This window comes from Callorhinus ursinus, unplaced genomic scaffold, assembly GCF_003265705.2.
Source record: "Callorhinus ursinus isolate GAN/ISIS: 27379988/994484 unplaced genomic scaffold, GSC_fseal_2.0 scaffold18, whole genome shotgun sequence".
NCBI classification, from domain to species: Eukaryota; Metazoa; Chordata; class Mammalia; order Carnivora; family Otariidae; genus Callorhinus; species Callorhinus ursinus.
The window spans coordinates 33,311,429-33,327,121 of record NW_027397080.1 but is presented as its reverse complement, the minus strand read 5'-3'; the positions used below and the strand labels follow the sequence as shown (position 1 = coordinate 33,327,121).

General features: G+C 48.0%; 1 long non-coding RNA gene across 3 annotated transcripts; it reads left to right on the top strand.

The window, feature by feature from the left end:
* The first annotated feature begins 329 nt into the window (after window positions 1-329).
* On the top strand, window positions 330-6,394 carry LOC112811566 (uncharacterized). Of its 3 annotated transcripts, none has more exons than XR_012381444.1 (4): window positions 330-428; window positions 1,993-2,256; window positions 5,505-5,573; window positions 5,672-6,394. It is a non-coding gene; the product is annotated as an uncharacterized lncRNA (long non-coding RNA). The 3 variants fall into 3 exon arrangements; XR_012381443.1 differs by lacking the exon at window positions 330-428 and adding an exon at window positions 1,501-1,644; XR_012381445.1 differs by lacking the exon at window positions 330-428 and adding an exon at window positions 1,501-1,644 and having other exon boundaries at window positions 5,464-5,573.
* The last annotated feature ends 9,299 nt before the right edge of the window (window positions 6,395-15,693 follow it).

The window sequence follows — 15,693 nt, the reverse complement described above, 5'->3', positions numbered from 1 at the left end:
AGTTCTTTCCGACTTTCCTCTTGTGATTGAGTTCTAGTTTCAAAGCATTGTGGTCTGAAAATATAAGACTGTGTGTTCTTCATGCACATGCATACTCGGTTAAAAAACAGGCATGAAAAGGTAGACACTGACTTGAGAATAGTATGGAGTAAAGAGGAAAGTGCAATACATAAGGAGCATGTAAGTCAAGCATCAATAAAAGCTGTATTGTTGTATTATGTCCTCAAAAATTCACTCCAAAGCAAATGTGTCATAAAGCTACCATGCATTATGCTTAACTGGCAGGTACATGAAAGTGTTATATCATTGCTCTCTACACAGGTCTGTATGTTTGTAACACTGCATAATCGTTTCAAAGGGCTGATAAAGTATGAAAGGAAGCATGCCCCGATGGTAAGAGTTGTGATCTTCAGGTGGTGGAATTATAGGTAGGTCCTTTTGACTTTCTTCTACTTTCATGTTATCTCTCTTTCCTTTTGTGAGGGTTTCTTACTGTTAAGATGGCAAAGCATGTATTTTAAAACCCGTGTCAAATCACGCCGTGCCCTGGCTGGGAGGTTAGCGAGGAGGGAGCACAGCCGTCCACCTGGCCAGCCCCTGGGCAGCTCTTCCGAGAAATATGTGGACACTTCTCCCCTGCAGCCGAAGAGTTAAGAAAGCTTGACGTTAAATGAATCTTTCCAGAGGAGCTAAATCCCTGCCTTATCTAATTTTGTATCCTGAGGCTGATTAACTTAAACTCTAAAATAAAATAAACATCAGTGTTAAATAAGGATTAAATACTCAGCAGGATCCTTCATCGAACAAAGTGACGTTGTACATTTTATGGTATGGATTGGGGGGGGCCCTGGGTAGCAAGGGGGGAGCAGAGGGAGTGCTCTGAACTAAGGGGAGAAAATTGCCAATGCTTTGGGATTCTGGAGTACATTCACCTTTAGTTTCTTGTCTGGATGCCAGCAGAAAACTCAAGAGCCACAGACTAGAAGCTCTTCACACAGGAGAAAGCCTTGTGCTGTGTTCCCAGCTGCCCCTTGTCACCAAGGGGGAGGGGCTAATCAGGAGAGTGGGGTCAGGAGATTGGAGGAAGTCCCTGTGTTCTTAAAAAACAACAGAGAAGAGATTCTCTTGCCTGGGCATTGCTACCAAACAGCTGCCAAGAGCATGAACTAGCAGCCATGACCCCGGGGTCCCCAAGCAGCCACTAACTGTCTGAAGGAACCAGGAAATGTGGGACAGGTAAGGATGGGGTGGAGCTGTCTGACACATGAGCCTGGAAGGATCTACAAATCTGGGTGAGGGAGGAAGGTAGGCAGCTGATGGGTTCCTCCAGGCCTGCAGCACAAAGCTGGGCCATCATCCCAAGAACCAGCTACATGCCCCCACCCCCTGCACAGTGGCAGCATCATAGAGCTGGACCATTGTGAGAGACCATGTACAGCATGAATGCAGCACCAGACTAGGGCACAGAACATCCCAGACCCAGGCCCAGTTGAACTTCTGACCAGTGAGCAACTCACTCAGCCACTGGTCTAAGGGATGAAGGGATGATGAAATCCCTTCAAGAGATGTATATTGAGCATCTACTTTATACAAGGAGGCACTGCATTATTGGTTGAGGTGTAAAATAGGTCACAGTCCCCCAAGGTAAGCATGGTAATACCTGAAGAGCAAAGTCAAGTTGCTATGGCCAACGTGGGAGGGGGTGGGTGTTGGACAGAGAGGCGAGAAGCATGGCATGTCTATGCAATCAGGAACATCTCATGGGTGGCTCCCAAATGGGCAGCTTCCCCTCTTCCTACAAAACCTGTAGCTCTCCCTATAAGGCATTTGCAGAGATTCAAGGCAGCTGAGAAATATGCAGATAAGAAGAGAAGACAGAGAGAGCACATTCCTGGCATCAGCAGCCACAAACTTTTTGCAGAGAAGAAAGCAAGCTTCCTGGATCTATGAGTGACAGCTAAATGTACAAGAAGACACTTGTTGACTCTTTAGTTCACAGACTTGGAACATTTGCAGACAGAAAGACTGAGACTCTTCCCCAACCCAGACTGCACAGGGTGTGGAAGTTCAGGAAGGGGTCAAAGCAGGAGCACTGTGGTGACAGGACGATGAGAAGGAACCTCTCCTCATGACCAACTCACAGACACTGCTCTCCCCCAACAGCAAGACCTGTGAGTGGTAATGAGTGCTTACTGGTGTGCGGATATCATGCTGTTGTCTGGGGCACGGAGCTGTTCAACTCATCACGCACAACTGGTAGGATGTTGGAGAACTGGGTTTAAATTTACCATCTTGCTATTTGCTTTCTATTTATCCCATCTGTTGTTTATTCCCTCTTTCCTCTTATTTCTTTCACCTTGTTGATTATTTTTGTTCTATTTTGTCTTTTTTTGTTGACTTATTAAGTATAACTGTTTTGTTTTGATTGCTTTGATTTTTAGTCATTGCTTTACAGTTCACTGTATGCCTCTTTAACTGAAAATAGTCAAATGATATTATGCCACTTCATATGTAGTATAAAAATTTTAATACACTACCATTTCCCCCTTTGGCTCTTGTGTTATTTGTATGCATTTTGCTTCTACATATGCTATAAATCTTCTACTATATTGTTATTGTTTTTATTTAAGTAGTCGATTATATTTACAAGATATTTTTTGTGTTTCACTTTTACCCACACATTTACCATTTTTGGTACTCTTGATTTCTTTGTGTAAATCCAGATTTCCATCTGGTATTATTTTCCTTCTGCCCAAAGGATATCCTCTATCATTCCTTACAGTGATCATCAGATAGTCATAAATTCTTTAAGCTTTTATGTGTCTCAAACTCTTTCCTGTCATGTTTGAACAATATTTTTTAAGCAGGCTCCACACCCAGCAAGGAACCCAACACAGGGCTTGAACTCACGACCCTGAATCAAGACCTGAGCTGAGATCAAGAGTCAGACGCTTAACTGACTGAGCCACCCAGGTGGCCCTGAATGATATTTTTGTTGGGTACAGAATTCTAGATTGACAATTGTTCTATCCCTAAGTACTTTGAAGATGTTGCTCCATTATCCCCTGAGTGGCATTGTTACTGACTAGAAGTCTGCCTTTATTCTCATGTTTTTTCCTCTTTACATAATGCATCTTTTTTCTCTGGCTGCTTTTTTGTTTATTCCCTCTGGATACTTTCAAAATTATCTCTTTATCATTGGTTTTAAGCAATTTGATTATGACTTGCCTTGATGTAGTGTTCTTCGTGTGTGTGTGCACACGCGCGCACACGCACGCACGTACACTTGGGGCTCACTGGTATTCTTGGATCTCTGGGTTTATAGTTGTCATCAAATTTGACATTTTCCACCCATTAATTTCTTCAAATGTATTTTCTTCTCCCCTCACCCCTCTTCAAGGGATTCCATTCACACATACATTAGTCTGTTGAACTTGATTCTCTGCTCATTTATTTTAATCATTTTTCCTTGAAATTTCATTTTTGATAGTTTCTATTGCTATCTTCAAGTTTACTAACCTTCTCTTCTAAAGTGTCTAATCTGTTGTTCATCTCATCCAGTGTGTTTTTCATCTCAGACATTACATTTTTCACCTCTAGAAGTTCAACCCTGGTCTTTCACATCTCCTCTGAACATGCTCAACTTCTTCTTTACTTTCTTGATGTGGAAAAATATAGTTATAACAGTTTTAACATCCTTTTCTACTTGTTCTATTATATGTGTCATTTCTGTGTATCTGTTGATGGACTTTTCTCATTATTGATAGTGGCTTTTTGTTTCTTTGAATGCCTGGTAATTTTTTACTAAATGATAATGTAAATTTTACTGTATTGAATACTGGATATTACTGTGTTTCTATAAATATTCCTGAGTTTGTACTAGGGTGCAGTGAAATTACCTGGGAAGATTTTGGTCCTTTGAAGACTTTCTTTTAGTCATTTTTAAGTGGGACTAGAGCAGCTTAGGCCTAGGGCTAATTTTCCACACTACTGAGGCAATTTTGTTCTCAGTAAACTATACATGTCTTGGGAATTATGAATCATTCCACTGTTGCTGGTGGGAACACAAAAGGTATCTGATTCTGTGTGAGGTTCAAGCATTGCTCCTTCTGCTCAGGTGGGGTTTTTTTCTCCAGACCTGATTACTCATATACATGCACTGATTGGTATTTTCCTGAAGACTCTGGAGATCTTCCCTTTGTAATGTTTTCCTCTATGGTACTCTGGGTACTCACCCTGTGTAAATTAGCTGCCTTGGTCTCCCCAGACTCTCAGCTCCATCTCCTCAACTCAGAAATACCACCAGACTCAGCCTGGGTTCTCATTCCCAGGCTGTCCTAGGAGCTCTTTAGGCAGTGAGTTGGAACAATCATTTGGCTCCACTCATTATTTGCTCTTCCTCAGGGATCCCTGTACTGCACTGCCTGATGTCTGATAGCCACTGTAGAGTTAGATTTAAACCCAAATTGTCTGACACCAGAGGCTGTCCTTAACCACTGGGCCATACTTGTCCCTCAGTCCCACCTTGAGGATTTCAGCAGCTGCTGGTTGATGAGCAGGTAAGAGTTGAAATCAACCCTATTCTATATATTATGAGCAGTTGTTGGATGTCGTATGTTACTGCTCAGTAAGTTGCCCATCACTCACCCTATACCGTGTGTCCTACCATTATTAACTAGCCTTAGTCCTTCTTACTGTCATTGCAAAGATGCTGAGCTAGACCCACTGACAGTGTCATTAGCAGTCAAGACGGGGATGTCTACCAATTACCATCTAGAGCTGATGCTCAGAGCCAGCACATCAGGGAGGCAGCCTCGGTGGGGGGTTGGGGGGGTCTTAAGAAGACCAATTTCAGCAAGTACTCCACAGAATGAAGTCTGGTCTTGAGGGGGCTTGCAGTATTGAATGAAGGAATTGAGGGTGATGATTTCTCAGACTTTCTCCCTTAACAACTATGAGTTTATAATTATCTATTTCCCCTCAGGGAAATGAAAACCATGATCCCTGATTCACCAGTGAATTTAGGAAAAAGAGGGAGAGAAGAATGGATCAGACCTATTCCTGGAATACACTAGACAGCTTCTGGAGATTAAAATAATGACTACTAATGGATATACATGTTTAATGTTTCAGTTACTGGTAAAATTAATACCCTGTTTAATATTAATAGAAGCAATGTACCTCTCTGGGGTTGTTAATCTGCTACTTTTCCACTACGTCAGATGTAAAAATAGCTCCCCATGATTATCCAGGTGGGGAGGAAGGAGGGGGACCTGAGGAGTAAGGGGACAGTGATGACAGCATGCATTTTAAATGCATTATGGCTCATCAGAATTCTAAGGGAGAACATTTTCTTCCAAGGACAGACACTGTTTCAAACTTCATTCATGAGTTCATTTTTATTCAACAAATACTTATTGAATGCTTTCCGAGTGCCATGTACTATGCTACTCTTCCTTACAGCATCCCTTTGATGGCACCACTATTATGTTTAATCTTCACAGCATCCCTTTGATGGCACCACTATTATCCCCATTCTAAGGATGAGAACACTGAGGCTCAACGTGCTGCAGGTAAGAACAGGACAGAGACAGCACCAGGGCCCGGGTCTCTCTGACTCTAGAGCTGGCACTTCTGATTCCAACCTTCTCTGGCTTTTGTTTTTCTATAGCATCTTTAAGTCTATGATTGCATAAACACTTCAAGAAGTAAATAGGAATATAGGACAGAAAGTGAGAGAGGTGGGTCCAGAAGGTGAGATGCCCTAACTCCACAACTGAGAAAGTGGCTTTGGGAACATTTACTTCCCTGACTGCAGCTTCAAAATTTCGTCATAATTAAACAGATATGTGTGGAGTGCCTACTATGTACCAAGCACTGCGTTAGGCCCTGAGAAAACTGTGATCAAGACAGACGGCACACCTGCCTTCAGGATACTTATAATTTACATTCTACTGGAAGAGACAGAAATGCAAGGACGTCACAAATAGAAACAAAACAAGTACATAGGCATAAATGAAATAAACACAAGTTGTGTGGATTGCTTCTAAGAAACAAAGAAGAGACTGAGGCATCAGGGGACCAACTTGAGGAAAGAAAGTCATTAGAGTCCTCTCCGAAGAGGTCAGTCTGTTGGGAGTCTTTGGGCAAGCAAGGAAGACCACCTTGGTATCCCTCAGGGTAAAGGACATGTTGGAGGAGCCATGGGCAGTTCAAAAGTGGGAGAGGAGCTGGAGTTCAGAGGAGGTGAAGAATGGGGTCATCCTAGTGTCTGGCAGCGTAGATCACTCCCAGTGAAGCTACGGGAATGAATGTCTTCCAACCACTTGTTTTCCCTTCCTTTCCTCCCTCCACTCAAGACAAAAATCTTAGGAAGTGGGGTGAGGAAGGGGAGAGCCCAGTTGCCTGGCTTGGGTCACACACCTGCTCCTTGACTGGGTGACACTAGAACATCTTAACTTGTGCTGCCCTGTTGAGGCTTTTCATAATAGGACGGAGGAGATTCTCAACAAAAATCTTTGGTTTTGCTAGGAATGGAGAATGGTGCTGCTAGGCATGGATGGAAAGGTCAACCACAGGAGGAGACACTGGCTAGAATTCAGACTCAAAAATAAAGAGGAACCAACTTTTGAAAGTGGAGGGAAATGCAATCTAGGAAGTGAGGACAGCATGTGCAAAGGCCTGGAGATGAAAGTTGGTGTCAGTTAAGAAGAGGTGAATTTCATTATCTAGAGGAAAGGGACCTGATCTCTATATAAAGACACAGAGAGTAAATATACATATGTGGATAGATGATGATGCAGGAGGAGAGGAGGAGGAAGAAGATGACAAGAGGAAGAAGAAGGAAGGAGGGAAAGATGGAGGGAGGGAATAATTTATTGAAAATATAAGCTTCCTGAAGTAGGGAGGTGGATGGATGGGTGATAGATAAACGAATGGAAGGATGAATGGTTGGGTGGAAGGATAGATGGATGGATGAATGGGTGATGATGATGATGATGGATGATTGGGTGAGTGGATGGATGGATGAATTTTTGGATGGATGCATGGACAAATGGTGAGCAGATGGATGGTGGGCAGATGGATGGTGGGCAGATGGATGGATGGATGGATGGATGGATGGATGGATGGATGGATGGACAAATTTTTGAATGGGTGTATGGATGGATGGACAGATGGTGGGCAGATGGATGGATGGATGGATAAATCTTCCTGAGATGCTGACGTACGGCTTTGTCCTCAAGTCTTCAGTCCTTTAGCATCACCTTTCTTGTTGCTAAGACACCATGTGTCAGGGCTGGGACAAGGGTGAAGGGAGAGAAGTGTTGAGGGCACAAACTGTGGTGAGGGGCTCACTGTCAGAGTTAGGCAAATACCTGAGAGTGAGCACCTCCTTGGGTTTGGTGCCCTAGGAACCTTAATCACCTCCACTAGCCCCAGCCCCATTAAGCATTACCCACAGACTTCTGGAAAGGGAATGGAGCCTCCATCAGACAGATTACTCTGTCAGTGTGCAAATGCCCAGGGTGTCCCAGTGGTCTGTCCCACCTCCTGTTCTTCGACCATTCACCGAGACAAGGTGAGGTAACAGAACAACCACTTGCGTGGTTCTGGATCCAGATCCATGTCATCAGCTTGCTTTGTGAACCTGAAGAAGTCTCTTCCCTATCTGGGCTTTAGTTTCCTTCTTTGTAAAACAAGGGAGGTTGGGCTCACATCTGGTTCAAAATAGGGGTGGAAAAGAAAGGTGGGAGGTTCCCAAAAACCTTCCAGGCAACCACTCCTTAGAGGGCTTGCATTATCCCTTGCCCACTTTCCCAATATTTTCTTCATCTGTTGATTTTACAAATATTCTTCCTACATATCGAGCATTGGACTAAACACTGGGGTATAACAATGAGCCACACAGACACTGTCCCTGCCCTGCTGGAGCTTAGAGTCCCAGCAGTCAAGTCAGAGAGTAGATCAAGAAGGTTGCCAATCACAGCTTTAATAGCTGCTCTGAAAGCAAAATCTGGTGGGCAACAGGACCCTGGCCAGGGACCCTGACCCAGACTGCAGTCAGGGAGGCTTCCTGGAGGAGGTGGCTCCCACAAATGAACAAGAAGAGATCAGGTAGATGATGAGGAAGAGATGACAGGTGCCCTGAGGTCTCACACTGAGGTCTGGGGAGGTGGGACAGATCCCAGCTCTGCGGACCCCTTGTCAGGCCCTGGGAGACTCACTCATTTGTGGTGGCAACACTGCCTCCAGCTCAGAGCACATCATCTTGGAGTCCTGAGAAGTCCTTTCTTCTGCCTTGCGAGGCTGGGTCTTGCTGAGCACACAGAGGGGCTTTTAAGCTGTGACTTGTTGGAACAGAAGCAGCAGAAGGTGTCATTTTTAACACACATGCCCTGTGGCAGCCCGGCATGCAGCCTTGGAAAGATGATTAAGGTATTTGTTCAAAGGACATGATTGTTACATTTTCTCTTCCACTTTTGATGTTTATGACTCCCTTTCTGTCTTCTGGCTGCATCCTAAGCCATGCAGAGCTCAGTCTTCAAACCTCATCTCATTATCCATTTTCCCCCCAATTGCATATTTTAGGGGCTGGTAATAGGGCTGCCTATGGTGCTATGTGTTACAGATGAAGACTCCAACACCCCCACACTCCCCCACTGTGCAAAAGAGACAAAATATTTTCATTTCTAAGCCCCTAAGCCCAGAGGGGAAAAAAGTTATGGGATTGTGTGACTGCTGTGGCGTCTTAAGAGCCTTTGCGAGCTGAGGAAGGAATCCAAGCCGGGGAAGGAATCCAGCCTCAGCTGACTTTTCTTAAGTCACAAGTGCCTGGGCCACCTAACATGGCCAAAAGAGAAGTGACCTGCTCCTGAATACATCTACCCTCACATCCACCTGCCTGTCTAGAGGTGCCCAGCCCTTGCTCAAGACAGGTAGTTTCTGGGATGAAGGGGAGGCCAGAACCATGCTAATTAAGCACCTACTATGCAAAGATGCTATGCCTTCTAGTTTCCAATTTGCATTAATTTGCATGTGTATCAGTAAGCTATGCTGAGTAACAAATCACCACCCATTTAGCAGGTTTTAGAACAGCACAAACTTATTATCTTGTGGTTTCCATGGGTCAAGAGCCACGGTACAGGTTAGCTGGGTCGCTGGGTCCCAGTCTCACCAATCAAGGTGACGGCCAGGGCTGGGAGCTCTCCAGGTGTGATTTGAATTGGGCCCCTCTACTCAGGAGGGCAGGGAGAGCATGAAGAAAGAAGCAGACCACTCCAGACTGGTGGGTGGCAGTTTCAGTAAGCAAGGGGATTTACGAGATCTGTCCTGGGAGCCACAAGATGAGTGGCCCTCCCCACTCCCCCACCAAATCTTAAAAGTTTATATAGAAGACTTAACTGGGTCCAGTCACACATACCACCCAGAAGCCGTCAGCACATCATTATCTCAAGCCTGTATCTTTGGGGCAGCTTCTGGGAATGGAGTAGGCAAGCCGGATGCACCTTCCCAAGACAGAGGAAGAAGTAATGAGCCTCCAATTGCCTGGTTCTAGCTTGTAGGTCAACTGGTGATCACACCTCCTTGATGATCTCCCATAACAGATCTCATGTTATAGACTCAGGGTCCTCTTCCAAACGTCCTGGCTGTTGTATGAATTCAGTTCCTTGCAGTTGTAGGACTGAGACCCTCAACTCCTAGGGGCCACTTGACCTTCCCCCTCTCCACCCCATGTCAGCTTGTTTTCTCAAGGCCAATAGAAGAGTATCTGCTGCTTCAAATCTCCCTGACTTCTTTCTTCTCTGACTTCTAGACTTTATACATATGTACACACACAGAAACACACACTAAAAGGGTTCACCTGATTAGGTCAGGCCCACCCAAAACAATCTCCCTTTTAATGAACTTAAAAGTCCACCAGGTAGAGACTTTAATCACATCTGCCAAATCACTTCACCTTACCATATAATGTAACCTCATCATACTCACAGTCCCTCCCACTTGAAGGGAGGAGATATATAAGGGGTACCCCAGACAGCCATCTTAAAAATCTGCCCACTGCAGCTTACACCATCTTCTGTCCATACCCGGCCTGGCCTCAGTGGCACAGCACCTCAGGTCGCCTGGGTTGAACCTCTGCTCTGACTTCCACTAGCTGTGTGACCCCAAGCAAGCCACCTGTGCCTCAGTTTCCTCATCTGTAAAATGGTTCAGTAAGAGTACCCACCTGGAAAGTCATTTTCCAGGTTAAGGGACAAAGGCATGTGGCTTGCTTAGCAGAGCTGAGTGTGCAGGAAGTGCTCAGCAGACACCTGCTGTGATGACTCTGCCTGATTTCTGGATTCCTCCCCCCGCCCCGGGCTGTGCCCAAACTGAGACGCCTCCCCCCTCCAAAGCACCACCCTCCCTCTCCCCACCTGCAGCTGTCCCCTCCATCCCAGGAGCAGACAGAGATGGAGCAATTAGCCTTCAGTAATAAAAGTACACAGGGCCGTCGGCTGGGCTGCCAGAGGAATTTATGAACTGCATGGAAGCTTCTGCTGCTACAGGAGAGTCTGTCAGGGGACCACTTCCGAGGTAAGAATAGAAAACACACCATCCGTCACTGTCAGATCCTTCCCATGGCAAGATATTAAAGCGTTGCTGTCCCTTCCTGCATTTTCCAAACCTCATACAGTGAGCCTGCGTTATTTTTATCATCAGATAAGGAAAGGCAATAAACCTGATTTTTCGTAGAAAAGCTCTGTGGTCAGAAACACCAACTTCCGGGCGCCTGGGTGGCTCAGTCGGTTAAGCGACTGCCTTCGGCTCAGGTCATGATCCCAGGGTCCCGGGATCGAGTCCCGCATCGGGCTCCCTGCTCAGCAGGGAGTCTGCTTCTCCCTCTGACCCTCTTCCCTCTCGTGCTCTCTATCTCTCATTCTCTCTCTCTCTCAAATAAATAAATAAAATCTTTAAAAAAAAAAAGAAGAAAAAAAAAAGAAACACCAATTTCCGTCAGGTTGCGTCTGCAGGTGGAGTGCCGCCAGGATGCCTGAGAGCTTGTGTTTTCTTCTTTTCTTTTTTTTTAAACAAAAATCCACGATGCAAGTCGATCATAAAATTTTTAAAGCATCTTGTCCTGTCTCAATTAATTACAGCCTTCGCGGGCCCAGCTTCAGCAGCAATGAAGTCTTCGCGGTGCCCCCCCCCCCCGGTGCTATCCTGAGAGGCAGGGCCACTAGCCTGTCCTGCCCGCGGGACTTCTGTCCCTGCAGCCCATTGCTTCAGAAGCAGCATCAGTTACCACCTCTGTCCTCAAGTCTGCTCTCCGTCCCCTGTCCCAAGAGAGCAGGTCCAGGCCCCTCCACAACCCCCTTCCCTGCCCGACAGCCATCCAGAGGCGGCTGAGCAACCACCAGCAGCCCCACCCGGGCCTGCAGTCCCCGAGTCTCGGGGATAAACATGAAGTATCTTATTTCCACCCCTGTCCCCAAATAACTGCTCCCAAAAGTGATGTTAATCTCCCCCACCCCTTCCTGCTGAGTACCAGGTCCTTTGTCAATATCTTGGCCGATGACACAACTTCTCCATCTCAGGTATGACAGCAACCCCATGTCAATAGTCAGGGGACGTGTTTGGACCAGTGCAGGAGAACAGCTGCTCTGGCAACAAGTTCAGCCATAGAGACTTAAACCAAAAAGAGAGATCTTCCAAGTGAGTGAAAGTACAGCCTTCACTCCTGGAGAGAGAGCTTCTGTTCAGGTTGTCCTGGTGCCCCTGAGGCTCAGAAAGGCTGGCTGGGGACATGTTCTGTGGGGTTCTTGGGGCTCCCACAGATGTGTGGGTCAGAAGACCCGGAGGATGCCATGATGACTGGCGGACAAGGCAGGTCCAAAGTGCACAGCCTTGCAGGGAGCCTGGGGAGCACGGCCCATCTCAGCCTGGAAGAAGGGTTGGAAAGAAGAGCCCAGGGCTTCCTGGAGACTCTGCCTGGTGCCCATTCCTCCCCACCTTCTAGCCTGGCAAGTCCACCCAGGACGAGCTCCAGCCCTGCAAACCCCCTGCCACCCACCACGAGCCCCAGGAACACAACCTTCCCAGGAAGCCTAACTGGAAGCAAACTGCCCTGCCTGTCCCCTATCTTCCTCTTCTTTCCTCTCCCTCCTGCTCGGGTGCAATGAGGTGGACAGCGATTTCACGACACCCCCCCCCCCATTCCACGGCACCCACTGTCTAGTTCCTTGCTCTCGTCCCGGCTCTAACTTGTCCACACAGCCTGCGTCACCTTCTGCCTGTTACACTGCGTTAGCAATTAGCTTCAGGAAAAACTACGGAAGTAAGAACCTTGAGCCGAGTTAAAAACGGTGAAAGTAGTTGTATTGATTCGAGAGTCACAGGAGAGCCCCGGGGCTTTGGGCAGTGAGCTGCACCCTCCCCAACGCCAGGCCTGGTGACAGACATACTCAGAGCATTAAGTGCCCACTGCATGGCAGACCCAGCCGTAAGCACCTTCCCAGCAATGTCCCCGCTTAATCCACACAGCAGTCAGTTTTCCTGTCCCCTTTTTGTGGAGCTGGAAACAGGATCAGCCTGAGGAGCCAGCCCACAGACAGGAGCCTGGGACCTTTCCTAGGATGGCCTCCTGGGTCCTGGTGGGAAAGGAAGGCCAGAGAGAAGAGCCCAAGGGAGGAAAGAGCAACAAGGACCTGCATCTGCTGAAAACCTCCCAGCCACCACTGTGGACCCAGGGCCCAGAGGGCTGTGTTTTACACTCACACTGTCAGAGGTTTTCATCCCAGCCAGCCCGCCAGCCTGGGCCCGGCACCCTCAGCAGGGTCTCCATCCCAATTAAGAAGCTCCTTTGCAAAGATGCTGAGGAGAAGAGAGAGAATGAGAGAGTGACCCTGCTCCTTGCAGGAGGGGCCACACGGGCACAAGACGCTGAGAAGCCCGTCCCCAGGCCCCCAGTTGAAACGGCCACAGTCACCCACACATCTCACCCCCTGGGCTCCCGCCCAAATATCTGCCTCCAAACAGAAGGTGCCCAGCTCTGCAGATGGTCACAAAGGCGCCCCAACAAACAGGGTCCTGTTAAGAACCAAGCAACCAGCAAAGGCGGTGTCCAGGACACTGGCACATGGGCTCCATTTAGATGAAATGGAAGTGGCTATTGCCTGTCCCTTCCCTCTGGGTGACCTGAGCCCCCAGCACAGACTCCAAAGGGCTGCCACCAAGTGTCCCCAGCACTGCACTCAGAAGGTGAGGCAAACATGTCAGGAAGCTGCTCTGTTAGACCAGAGATGATCAAGTGGCAGTTATCACTGTGAGTCCTTTGTCATTTTAATCTGGACCCATCTGTTTAGGCTCGTGGAGTCTGGAGGGCACTGGACCTCAGACGTCTCAGCAGAAGCCTTGCGGGCCCTGAAGAAGGCACATTCCCCAGTGACTGACCCCACGCCGGACCTGGTATCGCCACAAGTCTTCCATATCACACCATCTCGGCTTCCAAGAACTGGGCCAGGGGTCCTCCTCTCTCAATGTGCCACCAACTCACGCAGTGCCAATCATACCTCCCATGTCCCCTGCTCATCCTTTAACTGAGCACAGCGCTTTGGGGCCGGGAACCCCAGAGGGCAGCCAGGTACGAGGGACCGCCCCACCCATTTCTTAACACATGAAGCAACAAGTGCATTATAGGAGAATCAGAGTCCAGATGTCACACTTTCACAACCATCTCAGAGGGATGACACTGCCACAGTGCTGGAGAGTGAACACTAGCCTCTCACTTTGATCGGGCGCCAGGCCAGGACCTGTTAAAGGCCTTTGCTGGACAGAGATTAAGCAGGAAGCTACAGCTGGTGGTGAGATGCTACCTTAGGCCAAAAGAATGCAAGCTCCAGAGCAAGTCCTCACACCTCCTCACGAAGGCAATTTCCACCCTGCTTAGGTCATGTTGGCAGGGAATCCTTGTGCAGTATCCAACCTGGACGACCAGACCTAACAACCTTGCCCACTGTCCCAGGACTCTAGTGCAAGCAAGCTAAGAAGTTTTACAGGCATAGGCAGAGAAGTAAATTAAACTCCAAAAGCATGAATTGTGCAATCCCTGTGTCTTGAGCGTAGAAATTCAAAGTTGAGTGAATAAGACCTAGTCCTGCCAACCAGACCAGAGAAGGCAGGTGAATTTATCACTAGACAAGCATTCATTGTGTTCTCAGGCCGGGCCCTTGGGTGTCAGGGTGGTGCAGTTGTGGCCCCATCCCAGGTCTGCCTGTACTAAAGGAGGAAAAGGAACACACCTGAGCAGCCAAAGAGTGATGAAGGCTCAGGAAGACATGTGAAGAGAACATTCTGGGAGCCCAAAGGAGAACATGGTATTCTTCAGGGTGTATGAAGCCCCAAAAACGAAACCTGCCTCTCTGTCCCTGCCCTCACCTGCACCCTGCTACACCCGTAACCGGCCGGTGCCCCCCACCCCCCATGCTCCTGTCTCTTCTCTCTGCTGTCCTCAGGCTTCCCACCGGTCTCAATCTTCACGGTCCTCAAGCCAGCCACTTCACCTGGGATCTTGCTAGGAATGCAGAATCTCGGGCCCCACCCCAGATCTGCTGGGGCAGAACCTGCCTTTTACCCAGACGCCCAGGGACTGACACATACACATTTGAGCAGCACAGTGGACAGTGGCCCGCACACACCCGTGTGTCCCAGACAACCTCTCCCAGACTTGACAGCCCTTCGCTCATCCCTGATGCCCTTCCCCACCCTGTCAGATACAGACGGACTCGTGGCCCCTCATCTGCATGGCACCAAGCCCTGTTCAGATAGCTCCACAGAGTCTGTGCCCACCTTTTCCAGCCACCAGGCCATGTGCCCACCGAAGGCAAAAATCCAGGCCCACACCTCTTCGCATCCCCAAAGTTAGCCCACTGCACCACTGACACGTGGTGCCCAATCACAATGAAGATTTGCTGAATGAGTCAATAAACTGTACTTGAGCTGCTTTACCACATCACACCCTTAGTACATGGACCACAAGAGCCGTGAGGAGCCTGGGTAGAACTATTTAAAAATCATCTGATTTGTTCGCAGCCTTTTAAAATGTTCAGAGAAGAGAAACCACTGAGCTTTTGGAGAGAACAGATTAATGTCGGAGCCTGGGGCCGGCTGCATGGTGCTGGAGCCGAGAGGCCGCTGGCAAAGTGGCCCTGCATACTGGGGCCAGACGAAGGATTCCACTCGGCATTTCGTTCCCGTGTCCAAGAGAGTGAAAGTTCCCCTGAGCTGGCTGCTCTGGGAACCTTGTGGGGCTGAGACGGGAGAGGGGAGCTTTTGGCACACAGAAGCCCCACCCTGGTCTATCTGAGAAGGAAACGTCATCCTTCTTTGCAAAGCAATTACATTGCAAAAGCAGAAATCAAGCAATTGTTAAAGATCTCAGAGACCCAGAGACACCTCAGATATTTTGGGGTTTAAGGATTTGGTGCTCACGGGCCCTGCGAGCCTCAGAAGCCGACCTGAGAAAACCAGGCTGTAGGGAAGAGTCCAGTGGCTTTGGGAGACAGCACACAAGTAGAATAATGTACCAGAGAGGAAGGACATAGGGCAGGGGGGCAGTAGGGGGGGCGGTGGAGGCCGCAGTTACTCATTCATTTGGATGAATCCTCTAAACTATAATTAAGGAAGAATCTCTCCAACTTTGGAGTACACAGA